This window comes from Cololabis saira, unplaced genomic scaffold (assembly GCF_033807715.1).
Source record: "Cololabis saira isolate AMF1-May2022 unplaced genomic scaffold, fColSai1.1 scf042, whole genome shotgun sequence".
Classification (NCBI taxonomy): domain Eukaryota; kingdom Metazoa; phylum Chordata; class Actinopteri; order Beloniformes; family Belonidae; genus Cololabis; species Cololabis saira.
In genome coordinates, this window is record NW_026906206.1 from 105,001 (window position 1) to 120,597 (window position 15,597).

Here is a 15,597-nt window from a genome sequence, read left to right on the forward strand (position 1 = left end):
ACGTGAGCTGTCGCTGTTACCACGTTGAAATATGTGTGGGTAGATTAAGCGAGAGCGTTCTCTGCTGGTTGAAAAAGCTTACAGCACCTGGTATTCCCAGGCGGTCTCCCATCCAAGTACTAACCAGGCCCGACCCTGCTTAGCTTCCGAGATCAGATGAGATCGGGCGCATCCAGGCTGGTATGGCCTTAAGCAGAAGCTGCAGCTTGAAATACCTCTTATATGGAGTTGAAGATAAGTCATAGAATATAAGTCATTGATTTGTTGGTTTTATTTGTTGGAGTAACCATGTGCAAAACACTTTAGGACGTGAGCTGTCGCTGTTACCACGTTGAAATATGTGTGGGTAGATTAAGCGAGAGCTTTCTCTGCTGGTTGAAAAAGCTTTTTCAGCACCTGGTATTCCCAGGCAGTCTCCCATCGAAGTACTAACCAGGCCCGACCCTGCTTAGCTTCCGAGATCAGACGAGATCAGGCGCATCCAGGCTGGTATGGCCGTAAGCAGAAGCTGCAGCTTGAAATACATCTTATATGGAGTTGAAGATAAGTCATAGAATATATGTCATTGATTTGTTGGTGATAATAATTTAGAAGCGCTTATTTGTTGGAGTTAAGGTGCCTTAACTATGTGCAAAACACTTTAGGACGTGAGCTGTCGCTGTTACCACGTTGAAATATGTGTGGGTAGATTAAGCAAGAGCGTTCTCTGCTGCTTGAAAAAGCTTACAGCACCTGGTATTCCCAAGCGGTCTCCCATCCAAGTACTAACCAGGCCCGACCCTGCTTAGCTTCCGAGATCAGACGAGATCGGGCGCATCCAGGCTGGTATGGCCGTAAGCAGAAGCTGCAGCTTGAAATACCTCTTATATGGAGTTGAAGATAAGTCATAGAATATAAGTCATTGATTTGTTGGTTTTATTTGTTGGAGTTAAAGTGCCTTAACCATGTGCAAAACACTTTAGGACGTGAGCTGTCGCTGTTACCACGTTGAAATATGTGTAGGTAGATTAAGCGAGAGCGCTCTCTGCTGGTTGAAAAAGCTTACAGCACCTGGTATTCCCAGGCGGTCTCCCATCCAAGTACTAACCAGGCCCGACCCTGCTTAGCTTCCGAGATCAGACAAGATCCGGCGCATCCAGGCTGGTATGGCCGTAAGCTGAAGCTGCAGCTTGAAATACCTCTTATATGGAGTTGAAGATAAGTCATATAATATAAGTCATGATTTGTTGGTGATAATAATTTAGAAGCGCTTATTTGTTGGAGTTAAAGTGCCTTAACCATGTGCAAAACACTTTAGGACGTGAGCTGTCGCTGTTACCACGTTGAAATTTGTGTGGGTAGATTAAGCGAGAGCGCTCTCTGCTGGTTGAAAAAGCTTACAGCACCTGGTATTCCCAGGCGGTCTCCCATCCAAGTACTAACCAGGCCCGACCCTGCTTAGCTTCCGAGATCAGACGAGATCTGGCGCATCTTTTTTTTTTGTCTTTTATTATGAAAATATATTTACAAAAAAAAATATATTTTTGTTTACAGTATCCATTTCCAACACATTTTCCTCTCTCTGTGACATTTACACTCAGGTCCTTTTTTCAAAAGAAAAGAAAAACAACATCAGCACTCGAATTACAAAAACAAACCTGATTTGCACATAGTGGCATTTCAAAACCCAGCATCATTCGTTCAGCCATCCCACAGGGTGAAAAATCATTCCAACTATATGATCACTGTGCACAATTTTCAAAAGATGAAGTAGCCAATTTTTTTTTTTTTTTTTTTTTTTTTTTTTTTTTTTAAACACACAATTTCCCAACTACACAGTCCAAAAAGAGCTACCAATTCCACACAATCCTCTTTTCTTTATCAAGGGATAGGAGATTGGCATCCTTCACATACAGTCGTTCAAAATGGTCTACCCCATGTATCAACCTGTATCGAATCTGTTTCTTCACTATGTTTTGAAAAATCGGCCATATTGCAATAACCCTTCGTTCGTAATGTGCCTTGTTCCTTCGTGCCCTTATTGCCCATCGTGCATGGCTCAACATAAATCTGCACAGCATTTCGTTTCTAATTTTACTGTATTGCCAGTTTCCAAATAAAAGAAAAAACTCCCATGAATCCCTTCCGTCCCACACCATTCCCAATTTTTCTATTAGACATTTCTTCAATAACCCAAAAAAGCCAGATAACTCAGGACAAATATCAAACATATGCATCAGCGTTTCCGGCAATAAGCCACAAACATCACAATCTCTGTCTACAGCTTTATCCAGTTGATGTAAAACCACATTAGTAAAAATTTTATTGTGTCTTATTTTGAAATCATTGTCCTCAGCCTCGATGCTGTTACCCTGTACTTTCCATTTCTCCCATATTTTCCACCCCTCTTTCTGTGGAAAGACCTTGCTCCAATACGACAAGGAGGCCGGTGATTTCGTGACGTTCACTAAAAAACGCTCGTAGATTTCCTTGCAGGAGATCAGACTGAAGCTCTTGTTTTCCCCCTCTCGCTTAATTCCCAGCTCTGGGAGTTTGCTTGTCCTATCTCTAGCTGTACCTGTTTCTATCAGCCTTCTCCATTGTTGTGGGATACTTCTCTGAATAGTCTTATAATAATTCTCTATGACCGTGTATGTTGAATTATAATCAACTTCCCTTATACTATCCACCACGGCCTGCGTCGGCAAAAAACCGGGCACAAATTCATACATTATATCTTTCAGCTGTACTAGTCCAGCTCTTATCATTTTGTTATTATACAACATTTTATTTTCTTTCTTTATATATTTATTTAAAAATATCGGCAGTTCTCTTATTAGGCTTATAGAATTCGCCTCATATTCTATATGCTCCAGGAAGCCAGCTTGTGCTTCGAGGACCTCCCTATAAAATAATGGGACTCCCGCTGTCATCGGCCTCTTCGGTTTCATAAGCAGGACAAAATCTCCTATTCCGAGCACTCGATTTAAAAAAAACTGCATAAGACCCTTCCAGCCGTAAGCCGTGTCATCGTACAGATATTTTCTGACCAATTTAATCCTGAAAGCATTTTTCTTACTTTCTATGTCTAGTAATTTTAGCCCTCCCTCTTCATATTTCCCTATTAATGTTTTTCTTGCGATTTTCCCCACCGTTGTCCCCCACAAGAAAACTGTCATAATCTCATTTAGTTTGTTTAGTGCCCATAAGGGTAGATCTATCACCGTGAGTGCATAATATATTTTAGACATTACCAAGCTATTTAATACCACCACCTTCCCATTGAGTTTCAGGTTCCTCATTCGCCAATAGCACAAAATTGCTTCTATCCTTTTAATTATACTAGTCCATGTCATGTCCCTGGCCGTTTCACTGTTTACCCCAATGTATGTACCCAATATTTTGATATGTTCTGCTTGTAATTGTACCGGTAATTCATTTTGCGGCGGTCCCTTCATATTGATGAACATGATTTCTGATTTATCTGGATTTATTTTAGCTCCTGAGGCTCTACCATATCGTTCTACCAAGTTTATTATTCTATGTACACTATTTATGTCTTTAATCAGTAACGTGGTATCATCAGCAAACTGTTGTATGGTGCACATCTCCCCTCCAGGTAATTCTATACCTTTTATTTCTGAATCTTTTTTAATAAGGACACCCAGTGTTTCCACGATTATTGTATACAAAATTGAGGACAGTGGACATCCCTGTCTCACCGACCTTCGAAGCGGAAAAGGATCGGTAACCACCCCGTTACACTTCACACTGCCAGTGGCGTTGGCGTACATTAACCTAATCCACCCGAGAAAACGCGCTCCAAATCCCACCCTCTCCAAAACTTTGAACATAAATTTGTGTTCGACTCTATCAAAGGCTTTGTTGAAGTCCAGTGAGACCAGAATGCCCTCTTTGCTGGTAGTTTTCAAAAATTCTACTGTGTCTCTGACAGTATTCAAAATATCTGAAACTTCCCTTCCCGGCACACTATAAGCCTGAGAGGGCTCTACGATAGTGTGCACGACCTGTTTTATTCTGTTTGCTAGTACTTTCATCAATATTTTGTAATCCGTGTTTAGTAGTGTTATAGGCCTATAATTGGCTAGATTTCGTTTATCCCCTTTCTTATATATGATCGTTATGATCCCTCTTGCCATAGATGCCGGCACGGATTGTGTTAATTCTATTGTTCTGTATAAATTTAACAATATTGGTTTCAATATATCACTAAATTGTTTATAAAAATTCGCTGTTAGTCCATCACTACCTGGACTTTTATTTAGTACTAATTGTTTTATTGCCAAATCAATATCCTCTTCCTTCATCTCCTGGTCGCACATGAGTGTGTCTTCTTCAGCTAACTTCATCTCACATTTTGCCAGGATCTCCTCTGTTATCCCATCATCTGTCCCCTCTGTTTCAAAAAGATGGGTATAATAATTCTGGACTGTCTCTAAGATCTCTACAAAGTCAGCTGTTGTCTCTCCCTTTTCATTCATCACTTCCGCTATGTAGCATTTGTTTTGCCTTCTTTTTTCCAAGTTCAGGAAGAAGCCGGTATTTTTTTCTCCTTCCACCGCATACTGCGCTTTGCTCCTTAATATAGCCCCTTCGCATTTCAACCTCTCCAACTCTTTTAACTCGGTATGCAATCTTATTAACTTATTCCCCTCCGAGCCTTTCTGTCTCTCAACCTTTTCGATTTCTGCTCTTAGCATTCTTTCTTTCTTCTGTTGTCTCGCCCGAAACCTTTTCGCATATTGTATGGATTTCCCTTTTATTTTTGTCTTCAAGTCCTCCCAGCCTTGTATTATATTCTTTTCAAAACCCGGTTGTGAGCTTACGCTCAAAATTAGTTGCCTAATGGCTCTATTATAATTCACATCGTACAAGAGATGTGCATTTAAGTGCCATGTCCCCCCTCCCCTTTTCTCTTCCTGTTCCCCCATTTCTAATGATAGTATGGCGTGATCGCTTAAGTGTATCCATTTATAATCCACATTATTAAATAATCGTATATGTGATGTCTTCGTTAAGCACAAATCAATTCTGGTTCGTTTTAGAACCCCTTGAACCACTTGCGCCCTTGAATATTGCCTCTTATCAGGATTTTTCACTCTCCATACGTCGCACCAGTTGTTAACCATCATAAAGTCATTTAGAACCTTTCTTGAGGCATCTTGTCTCCATACACAACTTTCGTTTATATCCAGATGACACAATTTCACATTAAAATCTCCTATTATAACATCACACTTTTCGGCTATTTTATAAAATTTCCTAAAGAAGGCTGTGCGATCGCCTTCTGTATTCGGTGCATAGACATTTAAAATATTATAATTCACATCCTGAGCTACACAATCTATATTAATCCATCTTCCTTCTCCATCTTTAGCCCTCATCGTGGCCTTAATTCCACTGTCCCTTTTACACAAAATCGCCACTCCCCTTGCAATGTTAGTTCCATGGCTAGAGAAGCATTCCCCATCCCACAGCTTTATCATGTCTCGCTCCGTTACTGCATCCCAATGAGTTTCTTGTAAGCATATTACATCCGCCTTACTTAATCTTATCATGCTTTCGAACTTCGTCTTGTCTCTCAGCCCGTTTGCATTAATGGATGCCACTGTTATTGGCATTAAGACCATGATAAGGAGGAGAAACGGACCATCACCGCTGGATATTAGAAGTTTCCTCATTGTGCATACGTTTCTTCTGTGCTCGCCCTTTTCTCGTACCTGATCTTTTCCTCGATATCCCCCTCGCTCCGTTTCCGGTCTCCACGTCCTCCGTCTCAGCAGGATTCTCACCACCCCGCCTGGTGACTCTCTGCTGCGCACAAGGAAGCGACCCCCCGCTGCTTTGTCCTTCACCCCAATCTTGTCCGCCTCGTTCCTCCTCATCTCCACTGCTCCCCTCCTTTGCATCCTCTGCGACATCTCCTCCCTCGTCACTCCCTGCTTCCTCCATCGATTCCTCCACCGCTTCCTCCTCCATGTCCCCCACCAGGCTCTCAACCTCTCCTTCTCCGTCTTCCTCCTCCTCCTCTTCCTCCGCCGCCTCCTTCTTTTCTGCCTCGCTCTCCTCCACCAACTCCTCCGTCTCCTCCTTCTCCTCCTTCTCCTCCTGCTCTCCGCCGGTTCGTTCCGTCATGCGTGCACATTCTCTTGCATAGTGTCCTTGTTTGTTACATTTGTAACACAGGAACTCAGGACATTCCCGCAGAATGTGCCCCTGCTGTAGGCACAGTCTGCACACCCTCATTTGGTTGTTATGGATGATCCTGAAATACTCCGGACCCTCGAGCGTGTCAAATTTCGTGCTATACGGCAGAGCCGCCACCGACTCTGGGAACCTGACTTTCAGGAACCTGGTGCCGTCGAATATGTCCGTGCCAGGCCATTTTCTCTTCTTGATTGGTGAGACCGGCTCTACTCCCCAATGTGCCAGCTTTGTGAAAATCTGCTCATCAGTGATATAAATAGGAAGACTTAAAAATGAGACCACTCTCGTGTCCTTCATTATTTCAGAGGCGATCACTCGCGAATCTCTTATCTTGAAACCATCTAACAGTCTGTTTTTCCCGTGCGGGTTTCCCATTGTTAGTTCCCACTTTCTGTCCGCCTTTACTCGGCAGCCAACGACACGACCGCATGTAACACTCACAGCTTTCAAGAGTTCCATGAGGGAGATGGCATCATCTCCCTCTATCTCCACATTTACTACAAGTTTTTTCTGGTCTTCCGCTTGATCCCAACATTCTTTTGCAGCTCTCGGCTCCGCCACCCTTGCTGCCGTCTCCTCCTCTGCCCCCTTCCACACCGCTCCGCTGTGTTGTCCTCCCGTCCTCCTCTTCTCCACTTTCTCTGCCTCGGGCCCCTCTCCCGCTCTCTTCTCTTTCTCTCCGGCTCCGACCATTGCGCGGGCCATATTTTGCCTTGGGATCCCCTCCGACTCCATTTTGTCCGTCATAGCTGAGCTCATGTCCAGTCCGTTATCCACCTTCATCACCGAGTAATCCGTTTTAGTTTTTTTATACTCCCTTGGAGTAGCCCCCCTGCAGCAACTGCTGCCGGGGGAGGTGTTGTTGTTCTCCACTTCTCTGAGCCTTTTTCGTTTGTTTTCCAATCTGAACTTTGTCTCTCCTTCATCCACCATGAACCAAACTGCCACGTCACTCTTCCTGCACAAACAGGAAGTCAGAGGGCGCATCCAGGCTGGTATGGCCGTAAGCAGAAGCTGCAGCTTGAAATACCTCTTATATGGAGTTGAAGATAAGTCATAGAATATAAGTCATTGATTTGTTGTTTTTATTTGTTGGAGTTAAAGTGCCTTAACCATGTGCAAAACACTTTAGGACGTGAGCTGTCGCTGTTACCACGTTGAAATATGTGTGGGTAGATTAAGCGAGAGCGCTCTCTGCTGGTTGAAAAAGCTTACAGCACCTGGTATTCCCAGGCGGTCTCCCATCCAAGTACTAACCAGGCCCGACCCTGCTTAGCTTCCGAGATCAGACGAGATCGGGCGCATCCAGGCTGGTATGGCCGTAAGCTGAAGCTGCAGCTTGAAATACCTCTTATATGGAGTTGAAGATAAGTCATATAATATAAGTCATTGATTTGTTGGTGATAATAATTTAGAAGCGCTTATTTGTTGGAGTTAAAGTGCCTTAACAATGTGCAAAACACTTTAGGACGTGAGCTGTCGCTGTTACCACGTTGAAATTGTGTGGGTAGATTAAGCGAGAGCGCTCTCTGCTGGTTGAAAAAGCTTACAGCACCTGGTATTCCCAGGCGGTCTCCCATCCAAGTACTAACCAGGCCCGACCCTGCTTAGCTTCTGAGATCAGACGAGATCGGGCGCATCCAGGCTGGTATGGCCGTAAGCAGAAGCTGCAGCTTGAAATACCTCTTATATGGAGTTGAAGATAAGTCATAGAATATAAGTCATTGATTTGTTGGTTTTATTTGTTGGAGTTAAAGTGCCTTAACCATGTGCAAAACACTTTAGGACGGGAGCTGTCGCTGTTACCACGTTGAAATATGTGTGGGTAGATTAAGCGAGAGCGCTCTCTGCAGGTTGAAAAAACTTACAGCACCTGGTATTCCCAGGCGGTCTCCCATCCAAGTACTTACCAGGCCCGACCCTGCTTAGCTTCCGAGATCAGACGAGTTCGGGCGCATCCAGGCTGGTATGGCCCTAAGCAGAAACTGCAGCTTGAAATACCTCTTATATGGTGTTGAAGATAAGTCATATAATATAAGTCATTGATTTGTTGGTGATAATAATTTAGAAGCGCTTATTTGTTGGAGTTAAAGTGCCTTAACCATGTGCAAAACACTTTAGGACGTGAGCTGTCGCTGTTACCACGTTGAAATATGTGTGGCTAGATTAAGCGAGAGCGTTCTCTGCTGGTTGAAAAAGCTTACAGCACCTGGTATTCCCAGGCGGTCTCCCATCCAAGTACTAACCAGGCCCTACCCTGCTTAGCTTCCAAGATCAGACGAGATCGGGCGCATCCAGGCTGGTATGGCCGTAAGCTGAAGCTGCAGCTTGAAATACCTCTTATATGGAGTTGAAGATAAGTCATATAATATAAGTCATGATTTGTTGGTGATAATAATTTAGAAGCGCTTATTTGTTGGAGTTAAAGTGCCTTAACCATGTGCAAAACACTTTAGGACGTGAGCTGTCGCTGTTACCACGTTGAAATATGTGTGGGTAGATTAAGCAAGAGCGTTCTCTGCTGGTTGAAAAAGCTTACAGCACCTGGTATTCCCAGGCGGTCTCCCATCCAAGTACTAACCAGGCCCGACCCTGCTTAGCTTCCGAGATCAGACGAGATCGGGCGCATCCAGGCTGGTATGGCCGTAAGCAGAAGCTGCAGCTTGAAATACCTCTTATATGGAGTTGAAGATAAGTCATAGCATATAAGTCATTGATTTGTTGGTTTTATTTGTTGGAGTTAAAGTGCCTTAACCATGTGCAAAACACTTTAGGACGTGAGCTGTCGCTGTTACCACGTTGAAATATGTGTGGGTAGATTAAGCGAGAGCGTTCTCTGCTGGTTGAAAAAGCTTACAGCACCTGGTATTCCCAGGCGGTCTCCCATCCAAGTACTAACCAGGCCCGACCCTGCTTAGCTTCCGAGATCAGATGAGATCGGGCGCATCCAGGCTGGTATGGCCTTAAGCAGAAGCTGCAGCTTGAAATACCTCTTATATGGAGTTGAAGATAAGTCATAGAATATAAGTCATTGATTTGTTGGTTTTATTTGTTGGAGTAACCATGTGCAAAACACTTTAGGACGTGAGCTGTCGCTGTTACCACGTTGAAATATGTGTGGGTAGATTAAGCGAGAGCTTTCTCTGCTGGTTGAAAAAGCTTTTTCAGCACCTGGTATTCCCAGGCAGTCTCCCATCGAAGTACTAACCAGGCCCGACCCTGCTTAGCTTCCGAGATCAGACGAGATCAGGCGCATCCAGGCTGGTATGGCCGTAAGCAGAAGCTGCAGCTTGAAATACATCTTATATGGAGTTGAAGATAAGTCATAGAATATATGTCATTGATTTGTTGGTGATAATAATTTAGAAGCGCTTATTTGTTGGAGTTAAGGTGCCTTAACTATGTGCAAAACACTTTAGGACGTGAGCTGTCGCTGTTACCACGTTGAAATATGTGTGGGTAGATTAAGCAAGAGCGTTCTCTGCTGCTTGAAAAAGCTTACAGCACCTGGTATTCCCAAGCGGTCTCCCATCCAAGTACTAACCAGGCCCGACCCTGCTTAGCTTCCGAGATCAGACGAGATCGGGCGCATCCAGGCTGGTATGGCCGTAAGCAGAAGCTGCAGCTTGAAATACCTCTTATATGGAGTTGAAGATAAGTCATAGAATATAAGTCATTGATTTGTTGGTTTTATTTGTTGGAGTTAAAGTGCCTTAACCATGTGCAAAACACTTTAGGACGTGAGCTGTCGCTGTTACCACGTTGAAATATGTGTAGGTAGATTAAGCGAGAGCGCTCTCTGCTGGTTGAAAAAGCTTACAGCACCTGGTATTCCCAGGCGGTCTCCCATCCAAGTACTAACCAGGCCCGACCCTGCTTAGCTTCCGAGATCAGACAAGATCCGGCGCATCCAGGCTGGTATGGCCGTAAGCTGAAGCTGCAGCTTGAAATACCTCTTATATGGAGTTGAAGATAAGTCATATAATATAAGTCATGATTTGTTGGTGATAATAATTTAGAAGCGCTTATTTGTTGGAGTTAAAGTGCCTTAACCATGTGCAAAACACTTTAGGACGTGAGCTGTCGCTGTTACCACGTTGAAATTTGTGTGGGTAGATTAAGCGAGAGCGCTCTCTGCTGGTTGAAAAAGCTTACAGCACCTGGTATTCCCAGGCGGTCTCCCATCCAAGTACTAACCAGGCCCGACCCTGCTTAGCTTCCGAGATCAGACGAGATCGGGCGCATCTTTTTTTTTTGTCTTTTATTATGAAAATATATTTACAAAAAAAAATATATTTTTGTTTACAGTATCCATTTCCAACACATTTTCCTCTCTCTGTGACATTTACACTCAGGTCCTTTTTTCAAAAGAAAAGAAAAACAACATCAGCACTCGAATTACAAAAACAAACCTGATTTGCACATAGTGGCATTTCAAAACCCAGCATCATTCGTTCAGCCATCCCACAGGGTGAAAAATCATTCCAACTATATGATCACTGTGCACAATTTTCAAAAGATGAAGTAGCCAATTTTTTTTTTTTTTTTTTTTTTTTTTTTTTTTTTTAAACACACAATTTCCCAACTACACAGTCCAAAAAGAGCTACCAATTCCACACAATCCTCTTTTCTTTATCAAGGGATAGGAGATTGGCATCCTTCACATACAGTCGTTCAAAATGGTCTACCCCATGTATCAACCTGTATCGAATCTGTTTCTTCACTATGTTTTGAAAAATCGGCCATATTGCAATAACCCTTCGTTCGTAATGTGCCTTGTTCCTTCGTGCCCTTATTGCCCATCGTGCATGGCTCAACATAAATCTGCACAGCATTTCGTTTCTAATTTTACTGTATTGCCAGTTTCCAAATAAAAGAAAAAACTCCCATGAATCCCTTCCGTCCCACACCATTCCCAATTTTTCTATTAGACATTTCTTCAATAACCCAAAAAAGCCAGATAACTCAGGACAAATATCAAACATATGCATCAGCGTTTCCGGCAATAAGCCACAAACATCACAATCTCTGTCTACAGCTTTATCCAGTTGATGTAAAACCACATTAGTAAAAATTTTATTGTGTCTTATTTTGAAATCATTGTCCTCAGCCTCGATGCTGTTACCCTGTACTTTCCATTTCTCCCATATTTTCCACCCCTCTTTCTGTGGAAAGACCTTGCTCCAATACGACAAGGAGGCCGGTGATTTCGTGACGTTCACTAAAAAACGCTCGTAGATTTCCTTGCAGGAGATCAGACTGAAGCTCTTGTTTTCCCCCTCTCGCTTAATTCCCAGCTCTGGGAGTTTGCTTGTCCTATCTCTAGCTGTACCTGTTTCTATCAGCCTTCTCCATTGTTGTGGGATACTTCTCTGAATAGTCTTATAATAATTCTCTATGACCGTGTATGTTGAATTATAATCAACTTCCCTTATACTATCCACCACGGCCTGCGTCGGCAAAAAACCGGGCACAAATTCATACATTATATCTTTCAGCTGTACTAGTCCAGCTCTTATCATTTTGTTATTATACAACATTTTATTTTCTTTCTTTATATATTTATTTAAAAATATCGGCAGTTCTCTTATTAGGCTTATAGAATTCGCCTCATATTCTATATGCTCCAGGAAGCCAGCTTGTGCTTCGAGGACCTCCCTATAAAATAATGGGACTCCCGCTGTCATCGGCCTCTTCGGTTTCATAAGCAGGACAAAATCTCCTATTCCGAGCACTCGATTTAAAAAAAACTGCATAAGACCCTTCCAGCCGTAAGCCGTGTCATCGTACAGATATTTTCTGACCAATTTAATCCTGAAAGCATTTTTCTTACTTTCTATGTCTAGTAATTTTAGCCCTCCCTCTTCATATTTCCCTATTAATGTTTTTCTTGCGATTTTCCCCACCGTTGTCCCCCACAAGAAAACTGTCATAATCTCATTTAGTTTGTTTAGTGCCCATAAGGGTAGATCTATCACCGTGAGTGCATAATATATTTTAGACATTACCAAGCTATTTAATACCACCACCTTCCCATTGAGTTTCAGGTTCCTCATTCGCCAATAGCACAAAATTGCTTCTATCCTTTTAATTATACTAGTCCATGTCATGTCCCTGGCCGTTTCACTGTTTACCCCAATGTATGTACCCAATATTTTGATATGTTCTGCTTGTAATTGTACCGGTAATTCATTTTGCGGCGGTCCCTTCATATTGATGAACATGATTTCTGATTTATCTGGATTTATTTTAGCTCCTGAGGCTCTACCATATCGTTCTACCAAGTTTATTATTCTATGTACACTATTTATGTCTTTAATCAGTAACGTGGTATCATCAGCAAACTGTTGTATGGTGCACATCTCCCCTCCAGGTAATTCTATACCTTTTATTTCTGAATCTTTTTTAATAAGGACACCCAGTGTTTCCACGATTATTGTATACAAAATTGAGGACAGTGGACATCCCTGTCTCACCGACCTTCGAAGCGGAAAAGGATCGGTAACCACCCCGTTACACTTCACACTGCCAGTGGCGTTGGCGTACATTAACCTAATCCACCCGAGAAAACGCGCTCCAAATCCCACCCTCTCCAAAACTTTGAACATAAATTTGTGTTCGACTCTATCAAAGGCTTTGTTGAAGTCCAGTGAGACCAGAATGCCCTCTTTGCTGGTAGTTTTCAAAAATTCTACTGTGTCTCTGACAGTATTCAAAATATCTGAAACTTCCCTTCCCGGCACACTATAAGCCTGAGAGGGCTCTACGATAGTGTGCACGACCTGTTTTATTCTGTTTGCTAGTACTTTCATCAATATTTTGTAATCCGTGTTTAGTAGTGTTATAGGCCTATAATTGGCTAGATTTCGTTTATCCCCTTTCTTATATATGATCGTTATGATCCCTCTTGCCATAGATGCCGGCACGGATTGTGTTAATTCTATTGTTCTGTATAAATTTAACAATATTGGTTTCAATATATCACTAAATTGTTTATAAAAATTCGCTGTTAGTCCATCACTACCTGGACTTTTATTTAGTACTAATTGTTTTATTGCCAAATCAATATCCTCTTCCTTCATCTCCTGGTCGCACATGAGTGTGTCTTCTTCAGCTAACTTCATCTCACATTTTGCCAGGATCTCCTCTGTTATCCCATCATCTGTCCCCTCTGTTTCAAAAAGATGGGTATAATAATTCTGGACTGTCTCTAAGATCTCTACAAAGTCAGCTGTTGTCTCTCCCTTTTCATTCATCACTTCCGCTATGTAGCATTTGTTTTGCCTTCTTTTTTCCAAGTTCAGGAAGAAGCCGGTATTTTTTTCTCCTTCCACCGCATACTGCGCTTTGCTCCTTAATATAGCCCCTTCGCATTTCAACCTCTCCAACTCTTTTAACTCGGTATGCAATCTTATTAACTTATTCCCCTCCGAGCCTTTCTGTCTCTCAACCTTTTCGATTTCTGCTCTTAGCATTCTTTCTTTCTTCTGTTGTCTCGCCCGAAACCTTTTCGCATATTGTATGGATTTCCCTTTTATTTTTGTCTTCAAGTCCTCCCAGCCTTGTATTATATTCTTTTCAAAACCCGGTTGTGAGCTTACGCTCAAAATTAGTTGCCTAATGGCTCTATTATAATTCACATCGTACAAGAGATGTGCATTTAAGTGCCATGTCCCCCCTCCCCTTTTCTCTTCCTGTTCCCCCATTTCTAATGATAGTATGGCGTGATCGCTTAAGTGTATCCATTTATAATCCACATTATTAAATAATCGTATATGTGATGTCTTCGTTAAGCACAAATCAATTCTGGTTCGTTTTAGAACCCCTTGAACCACTTGCGCCCTTGAATATTGCCTCTTATCAGGATTTTTCACTCTCCATACGTCGCACCAGTTGTTAACCATCATAAAGTCATTTAGAACCTTTCTTGAGGCATCTTGTCTCCATACACAACTTTCGTTTATATCCAGATGACACAATTTCACATTAAAATCTCCTATTATAACATCACACTTTTCGGCTATTTTATAAAATTTCCTAAAGAAGGCTGTGCGATCGCCTTCTGTATTCGGTGCATAGACATTTAAAATATTATAATTCACATCCTGAGCTACACAATCTATATTAATCCATCTTCCTTCTCCATCTTTAGCCCTCATCGTGGCCTTAATTCCACTGTCCCTTTTACACAAAATCGCCACTCCCCTTGCAATGTTAGTTCCATGGCTAGAGAAGCATTCCCCATCCCACAGCTTTATCATGTCTCGCTCCGTTACTGCATCCCAATGAGTTTCTTGTAAGCATATTACATCCGCCTTACTTAATCTTATCATGCTTTCGAACTTCGTCTTGTCTCTCAGCCCGTTTGCATTAATGGATGCCACTGTTATTGGCATTAAGACCATGATAAGGAGGAGAAACGGACCATCACCGCTGGATATTAGAAGTTTCCTCATTGTGCATACGTTTCTTCTGTGCTCGCCCTTTTCTCGTACCTGATCTTTTCCTCGATATCCCCCTCGCTCCGTTTCCGGTCTCCACGTCCTCCGTCTCAGCAGGATTCTCACCACCCCGCCTGGTGACTCTCTGCTGCGCACAAGGAAGCGACCCCCCGCTGCTTTGTCCTTCACCCCAATCTTGTCCGCCTCGTTCCTCCTCATCTCCACTGCTCCCCTCCTTTGCATCCTCTGCGACATCTCCTCCCTCGTCACTCCCTGCTTCCTCCATCGATTCCTCCACCGCTTCCTCCTCCATGTCCCCCACCAGGCTCTCAACCTCTCCTTCTCCGTCTTCCTCCTCCTCCTCTTCCTCCGCCGCCTCCTTCTTTTCTGCCTCGCTCTCCTCCACCAACTCCTCCGTCTCCTCCTTCTCCTCCTTCTCCTCCTGCTCTCCGCCGGTTCGTTCCGTCATGCGTGCACATTCTCTTGCATAGTGTCCTTGTTTGTTACATTTGTAACACAGGAACTCAGGACATTCCCGCAGAATGTGCCCCTGCTGTAGGCACAGTCTGCACACCCTCATTTGGTTGTTATGGATGATCCTGAAATACTCCGGACCCTCGAGCGTGTCAAATTTCGTGCTATACGGCAGAGCCGCCACCGACTCTGGGAACCTGACTTTCAGGAACCTGGTGCCGTCGAATATGTCCGTGCCAGGCCATTTTCTCTTCTTGATTGGTGAGACCGGCTCTACTCCCCAATGTGCCAGCTTTGTGAAAATCTGCTCATCAGTGATATAAATAGGAAGACTTAAAAATGAGACCACTCTCGTGTCCTTCATTATTTCAGAGGCGATCACTCGCGAATCTCTTATCTTGAAACCATCTAACAGTCTGTTTTTCCCGTGCGGGTTTCCCATTGTTAGTTCCCACTTTCTGTCCGCCTTTACTCG

General features: G+C 43.1%; 11 non-coding genes and 2 pseudogenes across 11 annotated transcripts; all 13 read right to left on the minus strand.

Annotated features, from left to right (window-relative positions):
- Positions 1-75: 75 nt before the first annotated feature.
- Positions 76-194, minus strand: LOC133432183 (5S ribosomal RNA). The gene has a single exon (XR_009776494.1). It is a non-coding gene; the product is annotated as a 5S ribosomal RNA (ribosomal RNA).
- A 190-nt stretch (positions 195-384) lies between these two features.
- LOC133432430 (5S ribosomal RNA) lies at positions 385-503 on the minus strand (annotated as a pseudogene).
- A 217-nt stretch (positions 504-720) lies between these two features.
- On the minus strand, positions 721-839 carry LOC133432069 (5S ribosomal RNA). The gene has a single exon (XR_009776384.1). It is a non-coding gene; the product is annotated as a 5S ribosomal RNA (ribosomal RNA).
- A 199-nt stretch (positions 840-1,038) lies between these two features.
- Positions 1,039-1,157, minus strand: LOC133432321 (5S ribosomal RNA). Its single transcript, XR_009776629.1, has one exon. It is a non-coding gene; the product is annotated as a 5S ribosomal RNA (ribosomal RNA).
- Positions 1,158-7,415: 6,258 nt separating this feature from the next.
- LOC133432009 (5S ribosomal RNA) lies at positions 7,416-7,534 on the minus strand. Its single transcript, XR_009776326.1, has one exon. It is a non-coding gene; the product is annotated as a 5S ribosomal RNA (ribosomal RNA).
- Positions 7,535-7,750: 216 nt separating this feature from the next.
- Positions 7,751-7,869, minus strand: LOC133432195 (5S ribosomal RNA). Its single transcript, XR_009776506.1, has one exon. It is a non-coding gene; the product is annotated as a 5S ribosomal RNA (ribosomal RNA).
- Positions 7,870-8,068: 199 nt separating this feature from the next.
- On the minus strand, positions 8,069-8,187 carry LOC133432354 (5S ribosomal RNA). The gene has a single exon (XR_009776659.1). It is a non-coding gene; the product is annotated as a 5S ribosomal RNA (ribosomal RNA).
- A 217-nt stretch (positions 8,188-8,404) lies between these two features.
- On the minus strand, positions 8,405-8,523 carry LOC133432127 (5S ribosomal RNA). Its single transcript, XR_009776440.1, has one exon. It is a non-coding gene; the product is annotated as a 5S ribosomal RNA (ribosomal RNA).
- Positions 8,524-8,739: 216 nt separating this feature from the next.
- LOC133432010 (5S ribosomal RNA) lies at positions 8,740-8,858 on the minus strand. The gene has a single exon (XR_009776327.1). It is a non-coding gene; the product is annotated as a 5S ribosomal RNA (ribosomal RNA).
- Positions 8,859-9,057: 199 nt separating this feature from the next.
- LOC133432184 (5S ribosomal RNA) lies at positions 9,058-9,176 on the minus strand. Its single transcript, XR_009776495.1, has one exon. It is a non-coding gene; the product is annotated as a 5S ribosomal RNA (ribosomal RNA).
- A 190-nt stretch (positions 9,177-9,366) lies between these two features.
- LOC133432431 (5S ribosomal RNA) lies at positions 9,367-9,485 on the minus strand (annotated as a pseudogene).
- Positions 9,486-9,702: 217 nt separating this feature from the next.
- On the minus strand, positions 9,703-9,821 carry LOC133432070 (5S ribosomal RNA). The gene has a single exon (XR_009776385.1). It is a non-coding gene; the product is annotated as a 5S ribosomal RNA (ribosomal RNA).
- Positions 9,822-10,020: 199 nt separating this feature from the next.
- LOC133432322 (5S ribosomal RNA) lies at positions 10,021-10,139 on the minus strand. The gene has a single exon (XR_009776630.1). It is a non-coding gene; the product is annotated as a 5S ribosomal RNA (ribosomal RNA).
- Between the last annotated feature and the right edge of the window lie 5,458 nt (positions 10,140-15,597).